Genomic DNA, 22,420 nt, shown 5'->3' on the forward strand with positions numbered 1-22,420 from the left:
TGCTCCTATCTTTGTAGGACGGGGACTATAATTCTTACCAATAAAAGCATGGGAAATGCTTTGTGTGTTTTATCTTTACAAATACCTGTGGTAATATCATGGAAGTATAGGCATTCCAGTGCCTACTCTAATCACTTTTTTGACACTAGGGTTCATTTGGCTACCCAAGTTGCCTGGACAGATGTGGTCTCCCTTGTATTCCATTCTATTACATATCTTTCAAAACTCCAAACTCAAATGGTCAGGATGATAGATGAGGCTGTGCTTTGGCCAAGGTAGATCATAAGATGCAGAAAAATTGCCATCTCAAAAAGCAAAACCCAGCAAAGGAATGCAGTTCTGACTGTATCTCATCTTTAGTGAGGCATAGCAGAAACGATGCCATTAGTCATTTATCTGAGAAACTTAAGTGGCACCCAACTCAGATATCTAAAAGGAAGATCTGCTATTCTTTTGAACTTGGGAAATCCCAGTCTTTAGGACAGGGTAGCTAGGTCACTGACAAGAGGTGGGGGTTACTCTTTTCAAAGAAAAAGAGTCGGATTGTATCTGGTTCTGGATCTAATTCAACTTGACTACTTAGTAGTAAAGATAAATTGAACCCACAGAGAAAACTGAAAATCACATTTTCCTGGCAAGTCCTTCAATGGGCTTAGTGTGTTTAGATTTATGAGAGGGTGAATGACCTTCTCTGCCTTGGTTTTTCATATTTTTGTTTTTCCAGGATGGATTTTCCATCTGGCCTAACCAGAGCCTAAAGTTGCTGAACCAAACAGAGCCAATAGGTCCGACTTGAGTTGGCTGGAGCATGCAAAGAACTGGGAAAGACAAATAGGCTCCTTTCTGAAAGGCCTATCAAGCAGAAGCCTGCTCCACCCTCCTCCCTGCCTGCCTCAGATCACAGCCCTGAAAGAGAAAACATCCTATTCTTCCAACTCAAGAGACACCACTGCAGATGGAGCAATAGCAGGCTTGGGGGTGTTTCCCACTCAAGACACTTGCTGTGTGAAGAGGCAGGATGGCAGGATCAAGTGCAAGGACACTGTTGGAGAGACATGGTTCCCACCCCAGTGTCCTGGGGTGCCAGGGTCAGAGATGGCTGGGGTGGCCTACTGATCCCCAGCAGCCTCAGAGAAAACACGGAAGAGCAGTGCAAAGATCCACACACTCGAGCGTTCAAGACTAGCAGAGTGCTGATAGACCTGGGTATCTGGCAGAAGTGACAAAGGCCATTCTAACAGAAAGCATCAAGACCAGGTAGGGTCATGGACACTCCTGGAATGCCACTAACCAGAGATAGGGTACATCTCAGGAGAGGCGGCCCTTGCCAGAATGCCACGTAGGCTACCTCACACAGGTGCTACGTAGGAGAGAAGGACAACAATAGAGAAAATCCAGAATTAACTGAATTTTAAGATGAATAGACAAAGAAAACAGAGCTGTTCTAGAATTGATTAAGGTTGCATGTTATGGCATCAAGTACATTAAGCTGCGTTATAAAAATAATACTATATTTCTTGCACACTCAAGTTTGTGCCTTAAGAAAATTCAAATCTGCTTATAAGTGTGACATTCTCTGTTGTTTCTGTGCCTTTCCCTGTATTTCATGCCATACAGAGGGAAATACCTATTTGGGGTCAGTGTGTCTCTCAGCAATTCATGAGATGGCTACAAACATGCAATATGAAGAGACAGCACCAGAAAGTCTTCCAGACCAAAGGGCAGAAGATACTTTCTTTAAAGGGCCAGATAATAAATATTTCAGGCTTTGCCAACTGTACAGACTCTGTTGCAGCTCTTCAGTTCCGCCGTTGTAGCACTAAAGCAGTCATAGAAAAGACATAAATGAATGAGCCCAGGCTGTGTTCCAATAAAATTTTACTTATGGAAACTGAAATCTGAATTTTATATTATTTTTCTGTTTCATAAAATAATATTCTTCTTTTGATTTTTTTTCAAGCATTAAAAATGTGAAAACTATTTTTAGCTCACTGGCCATACAAACGCAGGTAGTAGACTGGAGTCAGCCACCAGCAGTAGTTCGCCAACCCTTGTTTTAGATTGGCCACTGATCTCCACACCATGGAAGGAACTAATTTATTCAGGTTCATGGCTCTGGGTGAAAAGGTCCAACTGCTAAGGAAAGTACCCGGAGATAGAGCCTCCCTGGGACTCACAGAATCTTTTTTTCCCACATCTTTTCTTCTGCTGCTGTTCTGTGGCTTTTCCCTTTCTTACATGACTTCAAGGCAAGTGACAAGCTTTACATCTGACGTAGAAAAGCCAGAACTCACATTCAAACTACTGCTGTGGTTGCAAAAGGTCTCAGCCGGCCTCTAAGCCAGACAGGCCTGTGTCTGTTTTCTTTGCCACTATATTGCTGGAGTCTATAGTATCTGACATGGAGTAGGCATTAAATAAATGTTTACTGATTGAATGATGGAGTAATTGAAAAGTCCTTTTGGGGCACTTTTTAAAAGTATTTTTTCACTCCATCTTACATATGCTACACAATTCTCACTTTAGATATGTCTGTAACAGTGGGCCGGCCCCGTGGCTCACTCAGGAGGGTGCGGTACTAGTAGCACCGAAGCCATGGGTTCGGATCCTATATAGGGATGGCTGGTGCACTCACTGGCTGAGTGTGGTGCAGACGACACCAAGCCAAGGGTTGCGATCCCCTTACCAGTAAAAAAAAAACGAAAGAAAGAAATGTCTGTAACAGTGATTTGGAATTCAGAAGAATCGTCATGCATAAATAGAAGACCTTCTTAAATGAATGAATGAATGAACGAATGGCAGAAATTCCATGTCAGTGTGGAACTGCAAGCCATTGTTAGTTCTGTTTAAAAGAGAACTGTTTACACCAAGAAGCAAAAGAAAATTAACTGCAAATACCAGAGACTGTTCTTGATAAGGAAGGAGCCACCCTGTGCCTGTCACCTGACATTCTGTGCCTTCCCTTTGGCCTATGGAGGCAGCTTCTACCATTATGTTCATGACGTAGAAAAGCTACCTGGCCAGAGGTGGGAAAGGGGGAGGGAGAGGTGGAGGCAGGGAGAAATTGGTAAAAGGCCACAAAATATGTTTACATTGTGTAATGATAAAAGAAAATCTTTTTAAACATATTTTTTTTAAAAAAGACTTAAGCAAAGTGTCTATAATAATCTATTTTTAAAAAAAGAAAAAAAGCTACTTGGGTAACAAAAGGCTGGGAAACTCACCAGGGACCCACGACATGGGAGGAGCCGACGCTGAAAATCCTTCTGTTCTGTTCTAAGTTGGCAGCTTCTCTCCCCATTAAGCTGTGTAACATCTAGGCAGAACAGAGGAAATGCAGAGAAAACCACACAGCTTTCGGCTGCCTTAATTCAGCATTTTATCTGAATAAGCTTCATAGCTTTCCTTTTAAAGTTTTCTTTTCTTTTTAAAATCCCAAGTAAATTTGCAAAGGGAGGCATGAGAATGTGGGGGAATTTAGGATGATAACTAGTGTGTGGTACCAAGAAGAGGCAAAAGAAAAAGATCAAAGATTATTTTCTCTAAGCTGGGTGGCACCTTGGCACCGAATCCTGGGAACAGATGCTGGCTGATTTGAATTTTAAAAGAGCAGAAGTAATCAAAGATAAGAAATAATTGGCTAAAAGATACAAAACCGTACTTCTGACTGGAGACAATAAAGTCTTCCAAGCAGATGTTAGAATAACTAACTTTTTAAAACCAACCTCAAGGGAAACTAGGAAAAAAAACACATTGCTAAATATTTTCCCTACAATTGTGAATTAAGACATGGTCAGAGAAGAGACCCTTTCCAAAGTCTCAGCAGGATAAATCAATCTTGTGAAGGCCTTTGTGTTCCTGGAGAATGATGTCAGAACCCATCCTAGTAAGAAGAAAGAAATGTTTGCTCTAAAGGTCACTCGAGAACTATAAAGAAAAATGCTATTTGTAATGACTTAGAATGGCTTCCAGGAAGAACAGGAGATAAGTCACTGTTTTGGAATAAATGGACAAGAAAAAACTCTCCTGGTTGAAAACATTTAGAGAGTCATTTAGACATTCTAGAGAGTCTATGCAACTTTTAGGAGAAAGAACTCAAGAGTATGATTTTGGAAAAACTATGTTATATTGCTTAACTAATAAAAGTATGTTGTGCATTTATATATGTGTTGGTCATAAAAAAAATAATTGAAAAGGTTTATGACAGTAAGCAGGAGGCAGGGACTAATAGTCCTCCTACTCTATTTACTAATTGACCCTGAGAATCTTTAGATTAATCAGATACTCGTGGCTCATGTAGGTGTCCAGGAGTCAAGAAGAAAGAACACTAGCCCTTGAATCAGAAGACCTGAATCAGTTCCATCACCTGCCAACATTAAGAACTGCTGCATGTCATTTAACCTTTCAGTCTTATCAGTTAAGTGAAGATAATGAATGCTACTTGTGGGATTATAGTTCAATGAAGTCCCTACACAGAGTGGGTACCTAGTAGGTACTCAGTAGAAGTATACTGGAATCTGTTGCATTTGAATTAACTTTGTAGCTAACTACATTGAGCACTTACTATGTGTCAGTCCTTTATTACACTGTTTTGGTCTTCCCAACAGCCCTATGACCAGGGACAATTGTCATCCCCTTTATACAGACAGAGAAACTGAGGCTCAGAGAGGTTAAGAAACTTGCTCATGGTGCAAGCTAGGGAGTAGTCAAGCCAGGCAGCTTGGCTCCAAACCCCTGCTCTTACCTGACCAAATATGGGGAGGCGGGTGACTAGCCTTAAATCATCTTCTTTCTCTCTGTTTCTGTTATGACACAGGGAGTAAGAGGAGGAGGTTTTGTTCTCTCAGTAGCATAAACAGCTACTGACCTCATCCCAATAATGAAAGTTAGAGATAATGGCCTTAAATACAGAAGATAACAGTGATAACTTATACTTTATGGTCCAGGCGGTGTTCTCTGTGCTTTATTATGTGGATTCATTGATTGTCTAAACAACCTTCTTGGGGAGGTGCCATCGTCTTCTGCATTTTATGGAGGCTCTCAGCTAACAGGCATAGCTATTGGGCTCCAAAGGCTACAGTCTCCACTGTTGTATCCTCGTCCAGCCTCTCAGCTTTGGGCTTCCAGAGGCAAGCCAATAGGCAATTATTGGTGCTGCCCCTGCTAGGTATTGGCGGGGGGGGGGGGGGGGGGGGGGCAGCAATGTAGCTTCAGGAAAAACTGCAAGTTGAAGATAGAAGAAAAGTAATATTTATTGACAGCTTATAATTTGAGTAGGGATATTTTAAGTTAGTAATATCCTAACTTCCAAGTCCTTCACCAAAAATAATAACAGGGGTCTGTGAGCTATTTTTAATATTTCAAAATGCATATTAGTACGTCAGTAATCATTTAAAATATAGTCTTTGCATATGGCAATAAAGCCTTAAAGAAGAAAACTTAGAGAGAAAAATTTTATTTCTAGACTTGAGCAAGGTTTCAGTGATTCCTTATTATGGAAACAAGTGATTTTTTGTCCTGTTAGAGTTGAAATAATCCTTGTAGATGTCAAATGTATCTTAATAGAGAAGATATCCCATTATCAAAGAGAATTCGACAGGACTCAAAGACTTAAGGAAAGGAGGTGCCGGCAGACATGAAAGGCAATTTTAGCCATTTACTTAGAATTGCCAGTCACCATAGGAGCAGAAGAGGTGTTTTTCTGCCAACTGGTTGAAGCTTGTGCCAGAATGATCCTGCTGTTTCCTAATTGTCCTAAAAGCTTGTAGCCAGCAACTTCCCTGCCAAGCCTGACCTCATTTTCATGTTTTTTATAATATGCAGATCACGAAGTGTCCCATTCAGAGTGAGAAAACAAGAAATTACTCCCTTGTCTTTACTGTCTTTGGAACTCACCACATAAATCTGCACAATGTCTCCCTGTAAAATAATCCATCAGTGGCCATCTCAATACTATGGGTACCATTTTTTTTTTCAGTACAACTATCATTGGGTACCTTTCAACATTTGATTAATCTTCATGACAAACTTAGAATGTAAGAGAGGGGACAGCAGTGTTACTCACATTGATGAGCGATAAGCTAACAGAATTATGACTGATGGACATAAAAATCTACGTGTATGGTATATTTACTAGCAAGTTGCAGAAAAAAATAGAGTATGCTCTCATTTTTGTATAAAAGAAAAGTCATGTAATTGTGTTTGCACGCAGATGCACATGCGTATGGAGGTGGGGTATAAAAGCATGGCAAAACACCTTGCAGCATACGATCTAGTGTCACCCATGGTTACCTCCTAAGGTGGGAGTGAATGAAAGCGGCTGTCAGTGAGAATGTTTACTTTTATATCTATGTACCTCTGTATTGTTTTAATGTTTTACTGTAAGTATATATTATTTTCATAATGTCAAAAAAGATTTTAAAAAAGAAAAATGTTTGAAGTAGGTGATAAATGTCCCACCCAATAGATGGCCTTATCTACTTTATTCTGTTGTATTCAGATTTTCAAAGCAACTTTAAAGAGAACTTAGAGAAACTCTTCCTCAACTCTGGAAGAAAATAGTTACCTGACTTCTGGGTCTTTTGAAAAAGTACCTTCTGCACAGTCCTTCTCGGAGGCCCTTGCACCTGGGTGGAATGGAGACTGAGCTGGGATGACCGGAGGCTTCTGTCGACCATCTCTTTGGCTTCACAGAGTTCTTTGATGAGCAAAATAAAGATTTCAAAAAGGGGAATGCAGTCTTCATGGTCTACTTTTAGGGCCAAGCCTGTGGCGCATTTGGTAGAGTGCTGCGCTGGGAGCGCAGCGACGCTCCCGCTGCGGGTTCCTATCCCATATAGGAATGGCCAGTGCGCTCACTTGCTGAGTGCTGGTCACGAAAAAGACAAAAAAAAAAAAAAAAAAAAAAAATGATCTACTTTTACACAAGCCTTTGATAGGGTTCCATAATAAAATTCTTCCATCCTAGTAGGAATGTGACCAAGGAATTGTGGTGTAGTAGAAAGAGCAAAAATTTGACCTTTAACAGACTTGCATTCAAACCCAACGGCTACTTAAGAGCTGTGTGGCCTCAGACAATCTACTTAGTCTCTGAAACTCTGCTTCCTCTACTATAAAATGGAATAATGGGGGTGAGGGAGGGTTTCACATAAAGTGCATTACACAATACTTGGCTTATGGCAGGTGGTCAAGAACTCCTAAGCTAATTTTTTAAAAAGTGTAAATGGGCTTTAATCTATAGTGGTACTTACAGTGACTGAACAAGGAAACTTAGAAACATGGAAGACTGGTAGGAAGTGATGATGATTCTGTCAATGGTCTAGTCACCCCATTGTGTTTCCTGTCTTGCCAGATCACTCCATCACCCCATCCAAAAACTATCTGAAATATATGTCTTACTGAGGAAGGGCCAATAGTGTCAACTCTACATACAAAACAACTAACATGCATAAACTAGAAAGTGACCCATTTGTAGACTTATTTGCAATTGGATTGTGTTTGCAATGGGAGATGTCCAGCTCTTCCATCTTCTCAAACATTCTGCATCAAAAAGAGATGGCAAAGCTTATTAAATTTCTCAGAAGAATTTCTCTGAGGACCAGACTTGCCCTTGGAGGGTAAAAATCAACCAGAGGAAAATCTCTTGGTATTTACTGGATAAGAGGAAAACAGGTGACTGAGGGGTCTCAATATGGCAAATCCAAAGAAAGCCCTTGGGAATAACTAAACCAGACTGCATCTGTAGGATGATAGGTTTTAGGTTCTCCACCATGACCTTGGAAAGAAACCTGGGTGTCTTTCACTCACCTCATATTTTGAGCAAGATACCACATTATGCACTATAGGAGATTCAAGGACAGATAAACATGAATCCTGTCCTCTAAGAACTCGTAGTCCTAAAAAATTGCAGAAGACAATGACTCACTAGGTCATCTAAGATTCAAATGATTCTTATCATTATTAAATAACTTCCCTGTAGAGTGTTCCCTGTAATGCTTCTACCATTAGCTGACATGAAGTGCTTTCACATGGAACAGAGCTCTAAATGTTGTGACAAACCATCAAAAAGATACAAAGGAGCACCATAAAGACCCTCCGTGGGACCATGACCCTGGGCTGCAGCCCTCACTTCTTGATTTTCCTTCTCCCTTCCTATAAGCTGACCACTAGCAGCACCATGCTCAGGTCATTAATTTGGAGAAGAAATGACTTTACAAGAGTGTGGACTATTGGGACATATGTCAAGGAGGCTTGTCTTAGGACTAAGGTAGTTTTGACAGTCCAGCCCCTTCCTAGCTGAGATTGTTTCTGCCTGGCTCCCCGAGTCAGAATTTTTTTCCCAATCCCACTCGTTGCTGTATCTCTCCAAATACTGAAGACTTTCCCTCAGCTCTCCTTGACCTGAGGCAGTAAGGCCCTCTGATCTGCTCTTCAGAAGTCTCCCTAGATCCTGGAAAAATGGGGATCCTGAATACTTTGAGGATCCGTTAGTTAGATGTTGATTCTCCCTTGTCAGCACACCCCAAAGTTCTGCCTTAAACGAGCTCCTCCCAGGCATCATCTTTCATTCTTTCTCTTCCTTCTCATAACTCTCTCTTCTTCCTTAATAGCTGCCAGCACCCAAATCCCACACTTTATTTCACAGCTTTTGCCTAGCCAGTTCGAGACTCCAATACTAATTACAATTTATTTACTTAGACTGTTAATCAGGTGGCTTGGGTGGGTCCTTGTGCAATCTCCATGGCCATGGGTGTGTCAATTCACCTCTCCAAGCTTCAGGTGACTGGATGGGGACAATGCCACTGTTGACAAAGGAGTGTTCATTGGACATTCACACACAAACACGCACACATATGTGTATTTTCAGAATGAGTTATGGAGGTAGTTAAAATTTCCAACTTCATCATTTACTGGCAGGTGCAACTTTGGGCAACTTAGTTCCCTGAGTCTCAGTTTCCTCAGCTGTGAAGTGGAGAAAATGACACCTACCTCTATGTCCTATGAGGAGTGAACGAAATCATACAGGCGAAGCACTTAGCACTGAGCCCAGGCTCAGAGAAAGGATGCCTTACATTGTTTATATTAACAGTAAACAAACATCTAAAATATTTAGAAACATTAATAAAGCAGAAGAAGAAAAAGAAGGGATGCTAGGCAGAAGAAATCAACAAAATTGCAAACAGCCAAAATGGCTCACAATAGGCAAGTGGTTAAATCTGAATACAATGGAAAATCTTGAAGATTTCTGTTTACAAAACACAGAAAAGGATTTAGAAAATGGTAGTGCCCATGACGGCCCTCCTCTCACTCCCGGAATCTTGCAATCACCTCATCCTCTGCTAAGGCTCCCCCGCCCTTCTTTCCTTCCTTCTTTTCTATCATCTTAACTAAATGATTCTTCACTTTTTCCCTCTTTTCCTCCATTTGCACCAAAAATGGTAGAGGTCTGCAAAGAGAGTGGGTTTTTATCCTTAAATGTGCCAACTCACACTAAGGAATGACAGCAGCTTTTTTTAGCCTTGGTGGCCAGAAAAGACAATATGATTAAACTGTAGAACTGATCCTGAGGTTAACTGAGACTGGTGTAACCATTTCAATCACAACTTCGTGAACAATGGTTTATTACCATCACATTATATTCTTGCAAGGAAAAGCCAACAGCAATATTAGATGACTTTCTAAAAATATTTTCTCAAACTTTTTTTCTGTGAAAATTATACGATAGGAAAAAATGTGAATAATTTTAACATCCCATTTATTTATTTTTTCTTAAAATTTATTTTTATTTGGATTTCCCAACTATATATTCACTCTAGAAAGCTGGAAATTACAGAAAAAAATATTTGGAGGAAATTAAAATTATCCATAGTTGGACCATCCAAAAATAAATATTGTTTGTAATTTGGGAGTATTTTGTCTTTTTAAAATGTTTTTATTTTTACAGTTATGGAAATATTTGTGTATATAGTTTTGTGCTCTGACTTCTTGATATAAGCACTTTATGGTGCCCATGCAATATTTTTATAAACAGAAATTTTCCAGATATTTTATGATATCTACATTTGCCAATTACCTATTGTGAGTCATTTTAGTTGTTTCTAATTTTATCGATTTTGTCTGCCCTGCATCCCTTCTCCTTCTTTCTCTTTGATTATTAGTGATAATAAATATTTTTATATATTTATTCACCACTAGTATTTGTGAATTGTCAGTTCTGACCTTTTCCTAGAAATGATGGTGGTCATGATCACTGTCTTTGTCATGGCACTTGGGACCAAGAATGGTCAAGGCTAGGTTAGCTCAGAGACTTAGGTAAAGAAGAGAGCTGCAGGCTAGAACAGACTTTATCTCATTCCCAGCACTTATCTTCTGATGCTGGCATTCCTTGGGACCAGGTGGTGTTGAAAAGGGTTCTTTTTGATGCCACAAAATCTATCAGGAAGTGAATTTCTAAGCACATCCAGGCCTGCTGTGGAACCTGGCTGGAGGGGAAGCTACCAAGTCACAGGTCTTCTCAAGACAGCTTCAGGTTCAGCTAGAGGAATAAAATTGTAGGAATATTCATGAGTGGGGGAAAACATGGAATTTTAAAAATCTATAAACAGAAAATCATTCCTCAAGGGGAGAATTAATTTTCTTCCATTTAGAGGAAGTAGAAGAAATCCCTATCACCATTAATCAGCTTCCCTGGGGAGTGCACCAGAACACTTCTACCATTAGCTGACATGGAGTGCTTTCACATGGAACAGAGCTCTAAGTCTTGTGACAGACCATCAGAAAGATACAAAGGAGCACCATAAAGACCCTCCGTGGGACCGTGACCCTGGGCTGCAGCCCGGGCTTCTTTATTTTCCATCTCCCTTTCTACAAGTTGACCACTAGCAGCACCACACTGGGTCTTTGTGAGGTCATTGATTTGGAGAAGTGGTGACTTTACAAGAGTAAATCACTTCGCTGTTGGCCTGAACCTTTACCTCTAGGGTCAGCTCGACTCTCTATGTGAAAATCTTCAGAAGACAGAGAATAGGAAGTAAATGTAAGATCTGTGCACCATGCACAAACCCCACACGTCGGGATGGCTCACCTCACAAAGACCATGAGACAGAGACCGATGCAATCAAGCAAGAGGAATTTATTCCAGCATGCTGGGGTCACTCAGCATTCAAGACAAAAGCGACCCTGAGCTCTTAACACGAGCACTTTTTATACAGTTCGGTAAGCAGACTTTGGCAACAGGATGAGTTGTATACAGCTTATTGGTCACCTGAGGTGACTTTTAAGTTCATTGGTGGCTTTCAGTGGGGTGGTATACAGACGAGGAACTGGGGAATTGCCCAACAGCCCACCCCTTGTGTGGTTAGGCCCTTCCCAGAACTGGGTGAACTTTGGGCGGTTTGGGAAGTCCCACCCACAGGGGCTTGTAAAACCTTGCGCAAGCTAATTACAGAAGCAGAAAAGCTAGTCAGTTAATATTTAAGGGTGGGGGAAGGGGTTCAGGTCCACATTCCCCCCTTTTTCTTGTGGGTATTTCAATCATGAAATACTGATTCCTGTTGGTTTAATTCCTGATATGGTTGCCTTAATATCTTAATCTGAACAGTGCTAATGCGTTCCCTAACAAAAGCTAGTAAGCAATTTAAAATGCAGGGACCGAAAGTTAGAAGCAATATTAAAATAATTAGTGGTCCTAACAGGGTTGACATGAGGGTCGTGAGCCAGGGGGAGGAGTTGAACCATGACTCAAGCCAGCCCTGATTTTTTTTTTCTTTTTTGGCTAGACCTTCCCTGATTTTTGCCATGGAGTTTTTAATTACCCCTGAGTGATCAATGTAAAAACATTTTTCTTTTAGTGCAGCACAGAGGCCCCTCTTCCAGCAGGGTTCCAGAGATTGGGGGTGGTGTCGCCTTACATAGACTGTGTCCCCAACCTGGAACTGGTGAGAAACTTCGGGGGTCCCAGGTTCAGAGGAGGCCACCAGCTGCATCCAGACTTCCTTCTGCACCGCTTGCAGTCCTTTTAACCTGGCATATAAGTCACTGTTACTGTGGCAAGTGGGTTCAAAGGCATCCCCCAGTAAAGTCAAGGGGGCAGGGGTACCATAGAGAATTTCAAAGGGGGTCAGGTTGAACTGGGAGGGGGTGTTCCTAGCTCTAAACAGGGCCAGGGGAAGGAGCACCACCCAGTCCACACCAGTCTTCATGGTTAATTTAGTCAGGGTCTCTTTTAGAGTTCTGTTCATCCTTTCTACCTGTCCTGAACTCTGGGGTCTATAGATACAATGTATTTCCAATCGACCCCTAGGTATCTGGCCACTCCTTGGCAGAAGGACTTACCTTGGCAACGAAAGCAGGCCCATTGTCGGACCCAATTACCTTGGGTACCCCGAAGCGTGGGAAGATTTCTTCCAAGATTTTCTTAACCACGATGGTAGCAGTTTCCTGCTTTGTTGGGAATGCTTCTACCCATCCAGAGAGGGTGTCTACAAAAACTAGGAGATACTTGTAACCATATTTACCTGGCTTGATCTCTGTAAAGTCTACTTCTCAATATACCCCAGGTCTGTCTCCCCTGGGTCTTTTGCCAGGTCCCGTGGTATTCTTACAAGCATTTACCTTTTGACATGGCACACACTTATAAACTATCTGTTCTGCTAATTGTTTTAGCCCTATGATGTGATATTTTGTCCTTAGGGAAGTCTGGACCAATTTGTTTACTCCCAGATGAGTCCATTGGTGCATTTGTTTAATCATGGCACGTGCCTGTTCTTGTGGCAAGATAGGCTTGCCTGACACTGCATGCCAGCGCCCTTTTTCCTGATTGAAGTGGTTATTAGAGTTCCTTGAGATCTCTGCTATGTCTTCAGCAGAGTACTTAAACTTGGGCCCCTTCGGCTCTGGTATGTCAACCAGCAGAAGAGAAAGGGACCTGTGGGCTGCCGCCCTTGCCTCAGAATCGGCTAAGTTGTTTCCCCTGGCAATGGGGGAATCCCCTTTCTGGTGGCCCCGACAGTGTATAATACTCACTTTTAGCGGTCAGTGAAGGGCCTCTAGTAGGGCTATGATCTCTGCCTTGTTTTTGATTTCTTTTCCTCCAGAGGTTAGCAGACCCCACTGTTGAAAGATGGCACCGTGCACATGGGCAGTGGCAAAGGCATACCTGCTGTCCGTATAAATGTTGATTCTTTTGCCCTCTCCTAGTTCAAGGGCTTTCATGAGGGCGATGAGTTCTACCTTCTGGGCGGACGTTCCTGCAGGTAAGGTCTGTGCCCATATCAGGTTCTGGCCATCTACTATAGCGGCTCCTGCTTTTCGTACCCCTTCCTCCAGGAAACTGCTGCCATCAGTGAACCAGGTGGCTTTGGCGTCCGTCAGAGGCTGTTCTGACAAGTCTTTCCGCCATCCATGTGCCTCAGCAAGCACTTGTTGGCAGTCATGGATAGGAGGGTCAAGGTCAGGGTCTGGGAGCAATGTGGCTGGATTTAAGCTTGCCAGGGGAACAAGAGTAACCCAGTCTGAGTTCAGTAACAGAGTCTGATAGTGAGTCATGCGAGCATTTGTGAGCCAGTGGTTGGGGGGCTGGCATACAATACTCTCTAAGGCATGAGGTGCCGAGATTACCAAACTCTGTCCCATAGTTAACTTGTCAGCATCTTTTACCAGAACAGCTACTGCCACTATGATCCTTAGACAAGTTGGCCACCCCAAGGCTAGTAGGTCTAGTTTTTTTAGACAGATATGCTACAGGCCTTTTCCAGGGCCCCAGTTTTTGAGTTAGGACCCCCTTTGCAACCTCCTTATTTTCTGCCACATACAGGTGGAAGGGCTTGGTTACGTCAGGGAGCCCCAGAGCCGGTGCAGACTTCAAGGCCATCTTGATGTTGTTAAAAGCCTATTGTTCTTCCTTTCCCCACTTGAAGGGCTGACTGTTCTTAGTGAGGGGATATAACGGGGCTGCCATCTCAGCAAAACCAGGTATCCATAGGCAGCAGATCCCGGCAGTACCTAAAAATTCCCTGACTTGTCTTGGGTTAGCGGGTGGTGGGATGTGAAACACTGTCTCTTTTCTGGCCTCAGATAACCATCTCTTCCCGTTTTTAAGAAGGTACACCAGGTAACTGACCTGTCACTTGCAGATCTGAGACTTTTTGGCAGAGGCTCGATAGCCCAGTTCTCCCAACTCTGTGAGGAGATGCTTTGTTCCTTCCAGACACAGTTCCTCATCAACTGCTGCCAGGAGGAGGTCATCCACATACTGCAACAGTTACCTGGGGGTTAGAGGCCCGGAACATAACCAAGTCTTGGTGGAGGGCCTCGTCAAAGATGGTGGGCGAATTTTTGAGCCCTTGAGGCAGGCGGGTCCATGTGAGTTGTCCTGCTAGGCCAGTCTCTGGATCTTTCCACTCGAAGGCAAAGTAATCTTGACTTTTTACAGCCAACGGTAAGCAGAGGAATGCATCTTTGAGGTCCAGTACTGAGTACCAGGTCCTGTCTGGAAGTAAAGAACTTAAAAGATTATAGGGATTAGGGACGGTGGCATGGAGGTCGGCCACACATTTGTTTACCTCTCGGAGGTCCTGGACCAGTCGGTAATCATTAGTCCCAGGTTTTCGGACCGGTAGCAAGGGTGTGTTCCAGGCTGATTGGCACTTCCATAGGATCCCCAGCTGGAGCAAACGGGCAATGTGGGGTCAGATGCCTTCGTGTGCCTCTTGGGACATTGGGTATTGTCGGACAGCTATAGGACTGGCCTGAGCCTTCAGCTCTACATGGACGGGGGGTCGGTTCTTAGCCTTCCCTATCCCTGCAGTTTCTGCCCACACCTAGGGGTAGTTTTCTAACCACCAGTCCATCTGTCTGGTCTCCCGCCCTTGTTTTTCAAATAATTGGTATTCATCTTCCAGCCTGAGAGTTAGTACCTGGAGAGGCTTTCCTTGTTGGTTTAACACCTGAGGTCCCTCGGGGTCAAAATGAATTTGAGCACCCATTTTGGTGAGGAGGTCTCTTCCCAGTAGTGGGTAGGGGCACTCAGGAATGGCAATGAACGAGTGGGATACCCGGCCCATGCCTAGGTTCACTGTTCTTCGGGTAGTCCATGAGTACTGTCTGTTCCCTAGTTTCCCCAACTACAGTGGCTAGAATTTTGTGAAGATTTCTTTCTTGTTGCTTTTCTCTTTTTATTTCTTTAGCTTCCTGCTCTTTCTGCTTTCTCTCTTCTTTTTCCTCTTCTGACTCTCTATTATGATAAACCTTTTCAGCCACCTGCACTAATTCCCTTAATGACTTATCTTGTAACCCTTCAAGCTTCTGCAGTTTCTTCCTGATGTCTCTACTAGACTAGTCAATAAAAGCAACTGTCACTCTAGCCTTGTGCTCCTCACTACTAGGATCATACGGGGTAAACTGACGGAATGCCTCCATGAGTCTCTCCAGAAATGCTGACAGAGACTCATTGGGCCCCTGGATTACCTCTCTTACCTTAGTCAAATTGGTGGGGCATTTTGCTGCCCCTTGGAGACCTGCCATTAGAGCCTGGTGATAGACCTTCAGGTGCTCCGTATCTTCTGCTGAGTTAAAATCCCAGTTAGGTCTGGTCAACGGGAATCCTGCATCTATGACATCAGGGAGGAGGGTAGGTCGCCCATCGTCTCCTGGAATGTTCTTTCGAGCCTCCAGGAGGATCCGTTGTTTCTCCTCGGTGGTGAACAGGACCTGGAGGAGCTGCTGACAGTCATCCCAGGTGGGCTGATGAGTATAAAAGACATACTCCAAGAGAGAAATTAGGCCTTGTGGCTCATTAAAGCACTTGTCATAAAGGGATCATAGACCATAAAGGGTTCTTGGGCACTGGGGCCTGGCGTAAGGGCAAGGGGGGGGCAGGAGACATGAGCTACGAGGGGTCCATGTTTGTGAGTCAGGTACAAGGTCTTGCTGAGGCCTCATCTGGTTTCTGTTTTCATCTTCACTGTTATCTCAGGACTCTGCAAGATTTTGATTTGTGCCAGTGTACTTGGCTAGTGCCCAACGTCAGCTTCCAGTCGTTTGGCCTTGATCATTTCTCAAAACTCTACAAGACTCAAAGAAAGAACTGTTAGCTTTGCAAAGTACTAATTAGCTTCTCAGCCTGGAGTTTTTACTTAGTAAGTGGGATAAGAAAGTCAGGGGATGGGAAGAAAGAGTAGAGAGAAAAAAAAAAAAAAACCTGTCCTTTAAAAAATCTTCCCCGCCCCCATAGCCCAGGCTGCTTTAGGTCCCAAAATGGCTTCAGTCCTGCCCACTCCAACAATTCCCCATTGTCAATATTTCTTTCCACTTTTATGGAATGGGCCGCCGACTCATCTGACTGCTTCAAGCGGTTTTCAGGACACAGTAGGGGTTAATGTGGAATGGAACTATTTGACATGATGGAGGACATAGCTCTTGTTATCCAGCTGGAGTGGCACAGAGGATCAAGGGCATTTGTTTATTTATTGTCTTAACAGTTGATTCACAACAGGTGGCTTACTCAGAGTTAGCAAGCTATACATTAATTGGTACATCAAGAATTTTAAGAACTTACATGAATCCTTTGTTTAGGAACAGGATGTCTCATCCAAGTCATGAGTCTCTTCCTTCAAGTTTATGAAACTTTAGAGAACTGCTTGTGTAGACAAGACATCATTTCCCCTTTTTCGATCAAAACATTCCTCATGGAAGCATTGAAGATTAATTTTCTGATTGAAAAGGTTTTACTTTTCTTTGTATGGATGCCTCAGTGCTGGGAAGACTTATTCCCAGGTAGACATGTTATTTTATAATTAACCTTTATAATTGTATACTGTTATATAAAGAGAGCAATTTTTATTGTGTTTATTTAAATAACCATATTACTATAAAAATCAGAAGGATACTCACAAATAGTTTTCAAATTTTGGAGGAATCAAAGAGGAAAAAGACAAATACTTTTCTTTGTTTATAAAGTACATTTTACCAAATTGCTGTAAGTTATAGATAGCTTAGAGAAAAAGTTTCCTTAAAACAAAACATTTTAGTAAAGAACAAATAATGCAAGTTACAAAACATTTTTATCAGTTACTTAACTTTGTATACTTAATTTTTGCTTTACTTGATCTTAATTAGTAGTTCTATAAACTCATCAGATTTCTTACTAGAGTTTTGAAAACCTTTTATTTTGTCCATTGTTCTCAAAGTTATTTGACACTTGTGTTTAAGAGTACTTGTTAGAGTCTTTTGCAATTTTACTAAGCATCTGGTCAATATTTTAAGAAAATCTTGTTCTAACTTAGGGGAGATTTAGTTCTATATCAGTGTTTTCTTAATATTAAGTTTAGTCTTTAGAAAAACTTAGCTAATTGCCTTTTAATTATAGTCATTTTAATCATACATAAAATTCTTTCATAAATTCGCTGTTCACAAACCATTATCACCACCTACTCGGACCTTCGATGACATGCTTTAGATTTTTTATTTGTCCTATACTTCCCACTTCCTAAATAACCATTAATTTTGCTCTAGGACAAAAGTTCACTACACAAGATGCTTTTTCACAATGAAGTATCCTCTTTTCTTTTCAGCCCTCCTAACCACAACTACATCTCTATGTCCACAGCTTTCTTTATATCGCCTCTTTTCCTGCATACTGATTTCCTTTTTCACCAACAATACTAAATTAGCCTCATTTATCTAAAAATTCCATGATCAAAGGTCATTCTGTTTTAGGCTGAGCTTATAACTTTATCCTTAAAACCTCTAGCAAAGACAAATGTAATCCTATTTGACCAGTAAACCCAAGCAGATAATTCCAAAAACATTTCTCATAGCAGTGTGATTTTCAAAAAGCCTTTTACCCCCCCCCCCTTTTTTTTCTTCAGTTTTAGTTTGATGTTTATATTTAGCTAGAACTGGCTGAGTTGTATAAGAAAAACAGAATCTCCAAGTGGCCTTGATTCTTCTAACAGGTTTCTCTTTATCTTGGCTGAAATGTCATAGACAGTGAGTTTTTCTTATAACACTTGCAGAACTCTGTGCACAGATAGACAAATTTTGTCCAGAGACTTAGCTAATTACAGTGTTCGGTTTTTCAAGCTTGCCAGGAGAAACTGAGAAAAAAATAATTTCTTTCAGTCATCAAGTCTTTAATGACCAAAAGGCACAAACTTAGTTACTCAAACACAAACAGACAGACAAATTTTGTTTAACTGGTTCAAAAGCCCATTGGTTGATAGACTTGGGTGCATTATCTTTTTCTACAGAAGACAGCCTTATTCAGGAATGATGGGTCAGTGGTTTAACTCCTGCAGGCTTTAAAGCAGTATGAGCTGGGTTTTTTGGTTTTTTTTTAGAGGGCCACCCAAGTTGGAAAGACGGCCACTCCGAGGAACAAAGTGCCGCCCACTTATTCCTTCCGATCTGCACAGACAAATTATTAGCTCTGTCCTTTATGTCAGTGCAGTATTTCAGAGTCAGATTTAAAGGGGTAGAGAGACAGTCTTCCCCATGTCACCCCAGAAAGTCATCAGTCCCAACACACACGCAACCAGACAAACAAAAACCAAAACACTGACGCGCCCTTGCCACGGGCACCACAACCAGATTATCAGAGAACTCGGGAGGGGTCTCCTTCCTAGAGATCTCCTGTGGAGCCGAACTTGTTCATCTCCCACAGAGGAATCTGGCGCATCCTCCAGGATTCCCATGGCCGCGATGTGCCAGTACATCTACCCGCCGCTATGACCACTACAGACCGATGGCTCTGCCTCGGAGCCTCAGAAAATCCGAAACCAGACCGGTGACTCCATCTCGGAGCCTCCGAAAAACCAAAACCAGATTACAGTAGACAACAAAGACGCAAAGACAGACACAGCAGACAGACAACTGCGGTACCTGCTTGAGCAATCCTCCATTCTCTAGTCTCTGGTCCCAGAGAGAGCCGCTTCCCGGCCCATGCACCAAAAATGTAAGATCTGTGCACCGTGCGCAAACCCCACACGTCGGGATGGCTCACCTCACAAAGACCATGAGACAGAGACCAATGCAATCAAGCAAGAGGAGTTTATTCCAGCATGCTGGGGTCACTCAACATTCAAGACAAAAGCGACCCCGAGCTCTTAACACGAGCACTTTTTATGCAGTTTGGTAGGCAGACTTTGGCAACAGGATGAGTTGTATACAGCTTATTGGTCACCTGAGGTGACTTTTAAGTTCATTGGTGGCTTTCAGTGGGGTGGTGTACAGATGAGGAACTGGGGAATTGCCCAACAGCCCACCCCTTGTGTGGTTAGGCCCTTCCCAGAACTGGGTGAACTTTGGATGGTTTGGGAAGTCCCACCCGCAGGGGCTTATAAAACCTTGCGCAAGCTAATTACAGAAGCAGAAAAGCTAGTCAGTTAATATTCAAGGGTGGGGGAAGGGGTTCAGGTCCACATAAACACCCATGATCCAAATACAGGATTGTACACCAACCAGGACCTCTCCAGGGCCACCTTCCTGTCAAGCTCACTGATAACCAGATCAGGCAAGTCAGAGACCGCAAGTATAACTTGGAGGACACATAGAAATGTTGGCTCCTTTTCTATGGGTAAAAACCAGTTATTTCATCTGTCACCCTAGAAAGACTCTAGACTTTCCTCTGGTATACTTCCTAGCCTTGATGCTTAATGACCTCCACAACTATGGGCATAAAAATCCACTTAGTCTCATCCATGATGACATTAACACTCTTGAAGTCAGACATGAAATCTTCAGCTTTGGAACTCCCACTGCACAGAGGCTGCCCAAAACTGTCAGACTATGTGTCACCCAGAAGGCGTATTGTTTTGCTAGATGTTGGACCCCTGGCACACCAGATGTCATTGATTGAAGAAGAAGTGGGCTGAGCAAAGTCAAGAGCTGAGGATACCATCAAACAAAAATCAGCTCATGTCACTGCCCACTCAGTGCCCTCCCCCCCCATATCACTTTGAGTAAAAGCAAGTGTTCCCAAGAAGGTCTCCAATTCCCTCCATTGTTGCTTTGCCTCCCACGGATTTGTCACCCCTTTCCCCCTGCGTGACGGAGCCACCAAAGATTACTCAAAGCCCATCTGTTTTGAGCAGTTAGAAGCCCTAGAAAGGGGTTAATATCCCAAAACTTCCTCAAGCACGAGGAGTCATTTCTTCCATTTGGGAATGTAATCACATGTTGGGGTTCTCTTCCTGCATTTATTCTCTAGACCAAGAAGTTACAGGAAGAGACATAGGTGGGGTTCTGCTAAGTACAGTTTAACAAGTTTTACAATAGAAGCTGGTAACATTCAGTAAAAACAAGTCAGATGACATTCTGTTAGGCAATTAAGTGATCCACTAACAAAGGCTTGATTTAGCCGACATTCCTTTTCCCTCTAGCAGCTTTTTTGTAACTTTACATATCAATTAGTAACTTGTCTGCCTTAGAACCAGCAGCCTTGCTGTGTTACAATTCTTATCTTGCAACAGAGACTCAATGCCCTGTGGAAAATTTCCTGTCCTTTGCAAGGTCAATATTTGAAACTGCAAGGCTTTGGAAAACCAGGCCCTGTGAGGTACATTTGCTTTCTGAATCCTCTACACTCCATGATCTGAACTACAAACCCTCCCTTATCTCCTCTCTCTTCTCCTTTTCTTTCTGCTATTCACTCCATCCTCTGTACAGCGACACAGAGGGGGACAAAGCAGTTTCTCTGCCTAGAAGAACATGGCCTTGGCTCAAACGCTAAGGCCAATCCTGATAGCCTAAAAATTATCAATGCTCAGCTGATGCTATAAGGTAACTGCAGTAGCTGAACTGAAAGTTCTTTCTTAAAGGGAAATCCAGGTGGTTTACTACCATGGCTGCCACCCTCCCAAAAGTAATTTTTCCCAAGAGGCTTTCCCCATCATCACCCCCAACCTGCCAAGCACGTCTACGTTGGATGTCCGGATTATGTGCTCTCACAGCATCCTGCATCCCCCATCATCGTACATTCACACTGAGTGCAACTGCTCTTTACTTATCTTTGTCTCCCACTAACCTGAGGGCAGGGGCCCTGCAGTCTTACTCACCATTGTGAATTCCCCAGCCTGAACAGGAGCCTGGCACATAGGAGACACTCAGCAGATGGCTGTTGAATGAAAATATGAATGAATGAATGATTCCCAGCTGCCTCCATTCCCTTAACCTGCTACAGAATTCATAAACTAATCTTGAGCCTAGTGGATATATAAAAATAAATGTATCATTGAGGACTATCAGGCCAGCCTCTCTATATGGGTTGCTACATTCTGCTTGCAGATTTATGTTCATAATTACTGCCATTTTTATTTTGGATTTGGATGCAAAACTAGAGGGTTACTTGAAGGAAGGTTACAAACTTCTAAGTGTGGGGAACACTGCTAAGGACATGGAACTTCAAAGGTCTCAGAAGAAATTTGTCACACACACACACACACACACACACACACACACACCCCACATACACCTACTACATTGTAACATCTAGCAGATGGCATCTAGCAGAATAATTCCAAAATGAAATTTTTATCTCAAATTGATCAGCTCCAGACCTTTCAACTCCATGGCTGAGCCAAAGATGGTAGGGCATGCCTGTATAGATCTGAAGGAACATATCAGAGACAGACTCGTAGTTTCCCACTAGACCAGTGTGTGCTTCTAAACCTTGGCTGTGCAATAGAATCACCTGGTGGGCTTTTAAAAATGCCAATACTCAGATCACACCTGAGCCCAATTATATCAGAATGTCTGGGGAAAGGAACCAGGCGATGATATTTTTTCATGTACTCCAGGAGCTTCCAGCTTACAGTCAGAGCTGAAAACCACTCCTCTGGATTCTTCCTTTCATTGAGCCCTCTCATTGAGCCCTACTAAGTGCCAGGCATTGTGTGAAGCACTGTCTTTTCCTTTGTTGTACTGACTTAAAATAGCATATCATCCATTTTATGTGGACTAGTCTGCACCTGGAAGGGAACCAATTTTATAAGCCCTCATTATTTACTCTGTATAGTTGGGGCACTGGCAGAATTTTTTTAAGTGTTTTTATACTCACTGGCTTAAGTTATCCCCTTAATACCTGAAAAGAATCCCTTAGCTGAATTCTTTATAAGACCATTGCAATAAGACTAATTAGGAACTGAAGCCATCCCGTAGAGGAACACTGTAGAGTTTAATTTATACTCTTGAATTTACATGTATGGGATAAAAATCAGTAATGTTTGGGAGTTCTCAGAATTCTCCCTCCATCTTTGCCCACTGAGCTCCTTATTCCTCCCTCACTTTCTATGAACAAAAAGGTGGGGGGGGGGCGGGAATCTAATTCTTGTGAGGAAAAACAATCAATATGGAACCCAACTCTCAATCTTCAGAGTGCTTCATGGGGTTGGGGATGTAACTCATCTGGAGCCTGGGTACACAC

This window comes from Cynocephalus volans, chromosome 7, assembly GCF_027409185.1.
Source record: "Cynocephalus volans isolate mCynVol1 chromosome 7, mCynVol1.pri, whole genome shotgun sequence".
Classification (NCBI taxonomy): Eukaryota; Metazoa; Chordata; class Mammalia; order Dermoptera; family Cynocephalidae; genus Cynocephalus; species Cynocephalus volans.